Source organism: Zootoca vivipara, chromosome 1 (genome assembly GCF_965207765.1).
Source record: "Zootoca vivipara chromosome 1, rZooViv2.hap1.1, whole genome shotgun sequence".
NCBI lineage: Eukaryota > Metazoa > Chordata > Lepidosauria > Squamata > Lacertidae > Zootoca > Zootoca vivipara.
Window position 1 is genome coordinate 118,295,338 of NC_142582.1, and position 10,093 is coordinate 118,305,430.

A 10,093-nucleotide genomic window follows, 5' to 3' on the forward strand; every position below is an offset into this window, starting at 1 on the left:
CCCGCTGTAGCGCCACCTATTTATCTACTTGCACTTTGATGTGCTTTCGAACTGCTAGGTTGGCAGGAGCTGGGACCAAGCAACGGGAGCTCACGCTGTCGTGGGGATTCAAACCGCCAACCTTTTGATCGGCAAGCCCTCGGCTCTGTGGTTTAATTCACAGCGCCACCCGCGCCCCCTTATCCACGAAAGTAGCGGTATACAAATGACAGAACAGATCCGTGCCATGAGGATTTTACAATCTAGGATACCAGACAGACAACAGAGAGGGGGAAACAAATGGATCCAGGATCAACAGGGAAAGGATGTGATTATTGCATTTACATGTACAGTACTTAGGATAAGTTACACTACAGCATGGAAGTTCTGCCAAAACACCTGAAGTCTAAAAATGAATTGTGTCATCACACTTCTGGCGAGTTGCTTTTTTTAAATGCCAACAACTCCCAACTGCTGTTGCTATAATTTAAATCCAAAGTACTAGAAATTTCTGCACAGTGAAATACTATCCTCTAACAGGAATCTCAGAACTATTTGAGTTCACTGTGATACAGTGGTCACCTCTATAACAAAGAAAAAAGGAAGAGATAATTTTCTTTGGTGCAATGCAAAGAAGTTTAACAAAATTGATTTGATTTAAAGCACCTAGATTTAAATAATGGAGTTAAATGAATTATAATAAGTGAGTTATATCAAGTTTCCTATTCTGAAACTGTTAAATTTTCTTTTTGTACTATAAAATAATATTTGCTTATAAAGGGTTGTGTCCAATTAGTGTCCATTGGAAGAAAGGGTTATTTCCCTTTTAAAGCTGTCCATGTTGGTGGTCACTACCACGTATTTCCTTTTGTCTGCCCTGAATGTCTCACTATTTAGTTTCACTTGATGATCCAGGGTTCAAATATCAGGAGATAGAGAACCTATTCATTCCCCCCCCACCTCATGCATAACTATACTTTTGTAACGTGTCCTCCTTACTCACTGTAATAAAACAGAATAATATACATGTTGCAAACTAACATTTATGATAAGAACCCAAAGGCATATAGTACTTGTCTTTGAAAAAAACCTCTAGAATGTACTAAATTAAACCAGTATCAAAGCAGAAGTTAGATGAAATCATTCTAGGGGAAATAAAGACAATCATCAACAATACTTAGTATTCCAAATCCTCTAGATATAGCCAATAAATCCCCAACTCTCTCCCACACTTTCTAACTTATTTCAAAATCCAAACTAGCATAAAGTTAATTATTTCAATACAAGATCCAAATAAGATCACAGTTTTACAAAGTGGCTTTTAACAGTCCAAGCTCATTTGTAAGAACTAAGCAAAGCAAGTTTCACTGTAGAAAAGCCTACTCATTAAGGTGTCCTCTGAAAGTACACTCAATGGGCAAGATCCACTCATGCACTCCTTCCTGTCCTTCCCTTGCAGCCACCTTTGGGGGGGGGAATTGCCCCAGAGGATTCTACAAAGAATGTTTTGGGGTGCACAGAGGGCTGGGGGAGAGAAAAGAAACTTAAGCCATGTTGCACAAGATTTGCATTGGGCAAATTAGGCATGCATCATTAGATATCATTCCAAAATTGTCATTGTTCATTTAACAGAAAATTATTATTTTGCAAATACTGTACTGCTGAGAGCTAAGACAAGTTATGCTTTGAATCCTGAGATTTTTATGACTGTGGGGACAATATACAGAATAATCCTTTAAAATCCTTTAAAATCTCAGAAACAAGATGAGGGCTAGGGGAACCAAGGAAGCTGCCAGTGAAAGCCCTTATTTTTCTCTTTAGCGAAACATGCTCCACTTCTAGCTGCCTCACTATTTGACCAGATGCCAGTCTAGTCTAGTACTCATTTGTGGCCTGTTAGATAATTCTTAGAAGTCACAAAAAACCCATTCCCTTCTCGACCCCAGCATTGATCATTAGAGGTGTACTGCCACTGAACACAGAGGTTTCAATTTTATTTCTTGTAGCTAAAAGCCACCAAGTCTACAGTAGTACCTTGGGTTACAGACGCTTCAGGTTACAGACTCCGCTAACCCAGAAATAGTACCTGAGGTTAAGAACTTTGCTTCAGGATGAGAATAGAAATCACACGGCGGCGGCGCGGCGGCAGCGGGAGGCCCCATTAGCTAAAGTGGTAGCTCAGGTTAAGAACGGACCTCCAGAACGAATTAAGTTCTTAACCTGAGGTACCACTGTATTTGAGTTTGTAATGGTCCGTTATAATTTGTTACCTTTGTACTACTGCAGAGAATGCCAGGAACTTAGGCCATCAGTAATAGTCAGTATGTTTAGCAATATCCCAAAATTAGTACTTGAGCTGATGTAACTGATACAGCAGTGAAGCTACTTCCCTTCACAAAGCAACTGCCTACTGACAGCAGACTGCATCAGAAACTCTTGCCCTTCGGGGCTCAGTCTTAGAACCTTGGAATCATAGAATCTTAGAATTATAAATCTGGAGCGAAGCCTGGGGGTCATCTACTTCAACCCCATTGCAATGCATATGTGACAGGTGGCCATCCAACCTCTGCTTAAAAAGCTCCAAAGAAGTAAAGTCCCCTAGGGAGTCTGTTCTACTATGGAACAGATCACATTCATAGAAAGACACAAGGAGGAATACATATTCTACTTGTGAAGAATCTCTATGCTACTACAGCGGCAAGAATGTTACTTGCCCCAAAATGGAAAGAAGCAGAAGTCCCAGTAAAGTAAGAATGGATTCAAAAACTTATGGAATATGCAGAAATGGTGAAACTTACTGGAAGAATAAGAAATCAAGATAACAAACATTTTATAAAAGAATGGAAATGGTTTATTGAATATTTACAAATAAATTGTAAACAGATAAGAACATTGGCAGGATTATTGTAATAACCTGCAGTTTTATAAGAGTACAGTATATATTTAAAGTAGATGAATAAATGAGCAAATTATGTTAATTTGGATATGCAGAAGATATTAAAAATTAACTTAAAGAACTGCAGAAAGAGTGGGAAGGAAGTCCAGTTTTGAAATGTTAAAATGAGTGTAAAGTTAGTGAAATGTATAAATCTGAAAAGCATTTAAATATATATTTATATCTGTGTGATTTAAAGCTCTGGTTTCGAAGGGCTCTAAAATATGTTGTGCAGCTCTCTGGTTCAGACCCCAAATTTGTGGAAGGTTCTAAACTGCCCAGAGTATTATTATTAAAACAGAGCTGGGCTGCATAACCCTGCTTTTCCTTGCATGTTTTCCCCCACATAAGAATACCCAAATAGTACTTTTATCTTACAAAGATAAATTCTACTTGTGTTAGTTATCACAGTAGGATGGTTTATGACAGTTTGCTTGTAAACTGAACCAGCTCCCCTTTTAAGAACTTAAACCAATCAAGAAAAAATAGGTTTCAGCAAATCTATGTAGCAAAGTCCATAACAACTTTAGAAGAAAAAGCATTTCTCTTGTTAAGTTCACACACTAGAAAACTATGGTATCTTCCTGACATTTAATTACAACATGGTGTATCATGTTTTGTACATGCAGTTTCTCAACAATCATTAGAATTAACTGGGATTCTGGACGCATGTGGGTTGCAAAGAATGTATGCTAATAAAAATATATACCTACCGAAAGTATAATATCAATTAAAAGAAAGTGAATATTAATTCTGTACTTAATTTGCTAAAAGATTGTAATTCTCCAGTTTCCTTGTAGAATATGGAATTTTAAAGATCATAAATGAAGTTGTACCATACAGTACTAGCAAGGAGACAAACTTATACAGTACAGTACTGGTGTTTCATTTTGAGATAGCATATAGTCAACAGGGTATTTTTAAGCAAATTAAAAATAGGTGAAAGTCACAATAAGCAACACAAGCCTGTTTGCTGGTTTTTACTCTTTCACCATTTTGTCATACAAAAGGCTTTCCATATACCAGAAGACAGAGTAAGATCCAATGTCAAACAAGCAGACTTCTGATTTGCAACAGTATTTCTCCTTCCTTCTCCTACCTCCCTGCCATTCCCCAAACTCTCCAAAGCAGACTTTTTGGGAGAGGTAGGCAGCAGGAGAGCAAGGGGAAGTTCTCTTACATGTATGGAAGTCCGTTCTACCTGTGTAGGGACACCTCTGAATACAACCCCAAGAAAGGATCTGTAAAGCATATCTAATGCAAAAGCATTTAACAAATTCAAATTCCTAACCTAACAGTCTGACATAAGCAATGAGCAGGTTAAATCATGCCACACCACAAAACAAGGAATAGTAAAATGAGTTGATGGGTAGAACAAGCTAGCCATTTTGCTGAAGCAGATGTTGTGATTCTGTGGCCCTTCAGATATTGCTGGACTACAACTTTCACCATCCTTGACTATTGGGTAAGCTTGCTGTGACTGATGAGAGTGGAGTCTAACAACATCAGAAGAGTCAAAGGTTCCTCATTCCTGTGCTAAAGGAAAACAATTCCGAAATGAGAGATGAAGCATAATGATGTTTAACAGTTTCTCCCAAAAAAGCATGAGAGCATATTAGAGATGTAAAATTTCCGAAAATTTTGAAGCTTGGAAAAAAAACCCGTTTTTCCGGGGGGGGGGAGGGGGATGGAATTTTTTGGAAAAATAAAAAAAAAAGCTACATTAGCACTTTTTTTTTCTTTTACAGATTGAAAGTCATTCTGTTACTTTAGAAACATAAAATATAACTATGGACAATTTTAATGGGCATAAAGTTATCACAACTAGCATATTAAAAATATAGTGTATCCAAACAATTAATACCAACAGAATTTACTTTTAAAATAATATTTGTATTTGTAACAAATGGAGCAACAATCTCCTGAACTGTTTACTAGTTTATGTGGAACAAAGAAAACTCCACAAAACAATTTTTAAAAATCCAGAAGTAACCCTAACCTTTTAAAATTAAGTACAGTATATACTTTCAGGCCCTTTTTGTTGCTCTATATTTTCTTCCAGTGCTTTGAGGCCTAGTGAAGAGGAACAGAACCAATGCATACCACATGCATGCAAAAACAAAACTGAAACCTTTTTCTTTTCTAGTGACAACAGCACCTCCTAAAGGAAGAAATGTATCTTGTTCTTGCATTGGAGAGTTCAGTTTGTAACCTAGGACTTGCTTGTCCTCACAGAAATCAGAATAATCTGATACCATACATACTTTTTAGAAATGATTTATAAAATATTTGAACCCCTTATCTTAAAATATTTTATCCATCATGTTAAAATAAAACATTCCACAATCTATTTTTTATTTTTTCAATTTTTCAGGAAGAAAAAGGCTTATGGGGGAAAACGGAAAAAAACCGTTTGTTTTTTTCCAATTTTTTCCGGGCCTTCATATCTCTAGAGCAGATCAGGGACATACACAGCCTGGCATTCAAATCTTGCAATGGCCAACCAGATGCCTATGGAAAGCCCACATGTAGAGCATAATTGCAATAACCCTCTCCAATTTTTCTCTTGATTTTTTTGGTCATACTTTGATATTTCATGGTGAGAGGTGCATCAGTTGGGTTGAACAGACAGGAAGAGAACCAAGATTTCACAAAATAAAAAAATGCCTCCAAACTACAAGATCTTAATCCATTATCAAGCCTCGTTAAATTTGTGTTCCGTTTTCCTCCCACATGAGCCATGAGTAGATTGCCTATCTTTCCCTCATGAACTAACAACAAAGAACCACTGGCACGGCAAACAGCATCACTCCATTACCCATATACGATTCTCGACTAGCCATATCTCTGCCAATACAATATTAAGTGGGTGGATGGATAAATGCAGTAAAAAGTTAAACCTACTACAAAAAAAAAAGACTTTGAGAAGAAAGGAAACATAACTTCAGTGAAAGGGACATTAAATTATCAATGAATAAGAATGGAGAATTCAAGATGGAAGCAAGTGCAATCACACTACAATTATGATCAGGTTAAAGTAAAATGGGGTAACTGTACACTCATTTGGCAGGAAAGGTCTGGAATCATAGAGTTGGAAGGGACGCCAAAAGTCATCTAGTGTAGTCCAACCCTCTGCAATGCAGGAATCTCAATTAAAGCATCCACGACAGACGGCCATCCAACCTGTGTTTAAAAACCTCCAAGGAAGGAGAGTCCACCACCTCTTGTGGGAGTCTGTTCCACGGCTGAACAGCTCTGTCAGAAAGTATTTCCGAATGTTAGTTGGAATCTCCTTTCTTGCAACTTGAAGCCATTGGTTCAAATCCTACCCTCCAGAGCAGGAAAAAACAAGCATGCTGCCTCCTCCATGTGACAGCCCTTAAGATATTTGAAGGTGGCTATCATATCTCCTCTCAGTCCCCACTTCTCCAGGCTAAACATACCCAGCTCCTTCAAGCGCTCCTTATAAGGCTGTTTCCATACCCTTGATCATCTTGGTTGCTTCTCCTCTGCACATGTTCTAGCTTGTCAACATCCTTCTTAAACTGTGGTGCCCAGAACTGGACACAGGATTCCAAGTGTGGTCTAACTAAGGCAGAATAGAGTGGTACTATTACTTCCATTGATCTGGACACTATACTTCTGTTGATGCAGCCTAGAATGTTCAGCTTGTGGTCCACCAAGACTCCTAGATCCTTTTCACCTGTACTGCTAGTAAGCCAGGCATCCCCCATCCTATATTTGTGCATCTTGCTATTGCTGCCTAGGTGCAGAACCTTACATTTGTCCCTACTGAAATTTTAGCTTGTGCTGATTTCTCCAAACTGTTAAGGTCATTTTGAATTCTGATTCTGTCTTCTCCGGCATTAGCCACCCCTCCCAGTATGGTGTCATGAAATTTGATGAGCATCCCCTCAATTCCTTCATCAGTCATTTATAAAGATGCTGAACAACGGGCCCAGGACAGAACCCCACTTTTCACTTTTTCCAGGATGATGAGGAACCATTAATGAGAACTCTTTGGGTTCAGTCAGTCAGCCAGCCACAAATCCACCTAACAGTTACCTCATTCAAACCACATTTTACTAGCTTCCTCATGAGAATATTATGAGGTACTTTGTCAAAAGTCTTACTGAAATCAAGATACACTGCGTCCACAGCATTTCCCTGATCCACCAAGTTTGTAATTCCATCAAAAAATAAATCAAATTGGTTTGGCATGACTTATTTTTGAGAAACCCATACTGGGTCTTAGTAACCACAGCATCCTTTTCTAAATGCTCACAGACCAACTGTTGAATTATCTGTTCTAGGACCTTCCCTGGCATCAATGTCAAGCTCCCTGGTCAGTAGTTACCTGGGTCTTCCTTTCCCTTTTTGAAGAAGGGGAAACATTTGCCCGTGTCCAGTCTGTAGGGACCTCACCTGTTCTCCAAAAAATTTCAAAGATAATAGACAAAGGCTCCACAAGCTCCTTTAGTACACTTGAATGCAGCTCATCGGGCCCTGGAGATTTGAATTCATTTAAAGTAGCTACCATAGGTGTTCCCTCACTACCTTTTTTCCTATCTGGGGCTGCAGCTCCCTCCTTACATTATTTATTCTGTTATCACCAGGTTGAGCATCACTTTCCCTTTGGGTGCAGACAGGGGCAAAGTAGGTGTTGAGTAGTTCCGCTTTTTCTCTGTCACCCAATAGCATTTCTCTGTGTTCCCCACACAGAGGACCTACCACTTGCTTGTTCTTCCTCTTACTTCGGACATAGCTCAAGAAACCTTTTTTATTCTTTTTAACTTCTCTTTCAAGCCTAAGCTCATTCTGTGGTTTAGCCAGCCTGACTTTCCCCCTGCAACTGTTGGCTACTCGGGTATACTGTACTCCTCCTCTGTGATTTCCCCTTTCTTCCACTCTGGGAATGACCCCTATAGTTTGTATGAAGTAAACTAGCATAAAAAACCAAAGAGAAGAGAATTGAAAAGTTATGGCTTCATCCCTATGAGGAATAGGCAAAAGTAGAATAATTATCTGCAAAAACAAGACAGACATTTAAAGAAAGGAATGGAAGCTGTGTATGAGACAATCAAAACAGTTGCATGGAGAATTACAAAAGAATTACTAATGTCAGTAGGATGCCTGTAAGAGAAATGGAATTGGCATTAAGGTCAAGATGTGATAAATGTACCATTGTGAAATTTAGAAAATAAGCAGCAAAATACTGGAACTATAGGCACTTTAATCTGAAAAATATATGATAATCATGAAATTAAACTGAATGTGCTGCAATCCTATACACCCCTACCCTAGAGTAACCTCAGAGAACAAAATGCGGCTTACTTCTGAGTCTCGGGCTGCAATCTTGAACGCACTAACAGGGGATAACACAGAGAGATTGCTAGTTGTCAGGAAAGGGCAATATCCAGTGTTGTAAGATAGGAACAGGAAATAATGTAGACTAGTAGGGGAATGGTAACAAGGGGCCGGGTCAAGATTAATGTACATTAAAAGCAAAAAACCATCAAGGAACATGAGACTCAGTGAAGTATTTATTCCCTCACTGTGTGTGTGTGTGTGTGTGGGAATACAGACATGAATTTGATTTAATAGACAAGGTAGGTAAGTAAACACCGGGAGTTTCATGCATGCTGGCAGCTAAGCCACATTATGACAAATAGGTAATATTTGGAAAACATCAATGCCAAAGAGACTGTGAGGCAACTGTATACAGTGATAAGCAGCTGTCATGCGGCTTGTGAAGCAGTGTTAACCTGTTATTTATTAGAAACGGGAGAGAGAGTAGAAGCTGAGCAGAAATGGTGGACGGCAGGAGGCAGAAGCCAAAATTGGGCATAGAACAGGCCAGGATATGAGGAGATGAATATGCATGGAGGCCGGTGCGTGCAGCAAATGCGTTTGCGAAATGGGAGAGGCGGAGGGGCAAGGCCCTTGGTAAGGCTGCAATCCTACGCACACTCATTTGGGCAAGGAAGAAACGCCTTGCCCAAAAAACCCATGACCCGACTTAAAAATAAACCATGCGGGAGGCTGCAGGAGCGCATCTTCAGGATCCGTTGGAACTGGTGAGCGCAACGCCTCTTCCTCCCCACCCCCCACCCGCCGTTGAGATGCGCATGTTTACTTCGGAAATTGGAGCGTTATGTTTAGTAGGATGGCACCGCACGAGTGGTTTGAAAAACACACATGCACACACACTTCCTAGCCCTCTGGAAGAAAACTTCGGGGAGGGGTGTGGGCCGACCCCGACGGTGGCTGTTCTCCCGGACCAATTCACCGGCACGGACATGACAGCGTGCAAGTAAGATCGTGTGAACGGGTGGACAAGGGCTGACACGGGATGACGCAGCTAGGCGACCTCCTGAATCGCGTGTGTCGGTTTCCGAAGAGAGCAACCGGCGGCGGTGGTGGCGGAAGCGTCTTCCTCAGTGGCTTGTGAGGGCCCTCAGCCACATGGTTTTTTTATTATTTAAATAAGAAAGACACAGGAGGAGGAAGGCGCCAGGGCCGGACTAGCCCCCACCCGCCTCGCCCTCCTCTGAGACGACGCACGAGAGAGACGGGGACGGGATTTAGGCCTCCCCCATTTACCTTTTTTAGCGACGACAACACGGGGCTCAAAATCCTCTCACCGGACGGCGCTGCCCGGGGTGTGGAGGGGGGGAAGGGAATGGGGGAGGAGGAGGTGGCGGCGGTGGCCGCGAAGCCAACCACAGCCCCGCCGCGCGCGTGCGCGTAAACACACACCTACAATCTCACTCAGTGGCTCTGAGGACCCAGCGCGGGCCCCGGTCCGCCTGCGGCCCCCCTCGCCCGCCCCTCCAGCGGAGCCCAGGCCTCCGCCGCTGCCATTGGCCCGCAGTCCTCACACTGGGGCGGGCCAGCCAATCCGGCGCGCCTCCTCCTCGCCCCTCTCTCCTCTCTCACACACTTCTTTTAAAAGGGTGGGGCGCGTGCGCGAGAGCCTAAGGGAGGGAAAGGGCAGCGGAGCGAGCGCGAGAGACGGGGTGGTTGTGTAGCAAATTCTGATTGGCGGGGATAAGAGCTCCGCCCAAGTACACCGCCCCTTCCTCACCCCGTACGTCTTCTTCGTTTCCCCACCCCACCCCCGCCTCTTGGAGAGCTCATTGGCTGGAGTCAAACGCCTTCGTTTCTCCCGTTCGTCCC

The 10,093-nt window shown here is 41.7% G+C and overlaps 1 protein-coding gene across 2 annotated transcripts in view; it reads right to left on the reverse strand.

Moving 5' to 3' along the window:
• Positions 1–9,864, reverse strand: part of SETD3 (SET domain containing 3, actin N3(tau)-histidine methyltransferase) — a 58,000-nt gene extending 48,136 nt beyond the window's left edge. The window contains exon 1 of one of the 2 annotated variants that reach the window (XM_088673244.1): positions 9,674–9,864. The gene's annotated coding sequence lies outside the window, so the exon portion shown is untranslated. Of the gene's footprint in view, positions 1–9,517 lie in introns of both variants that reach the window. The other variant, XM_035106365.3, reaches the window with a different exon arrangement.
• Positions 9,865–10,093: the final 229 nt, after the last annotated feature.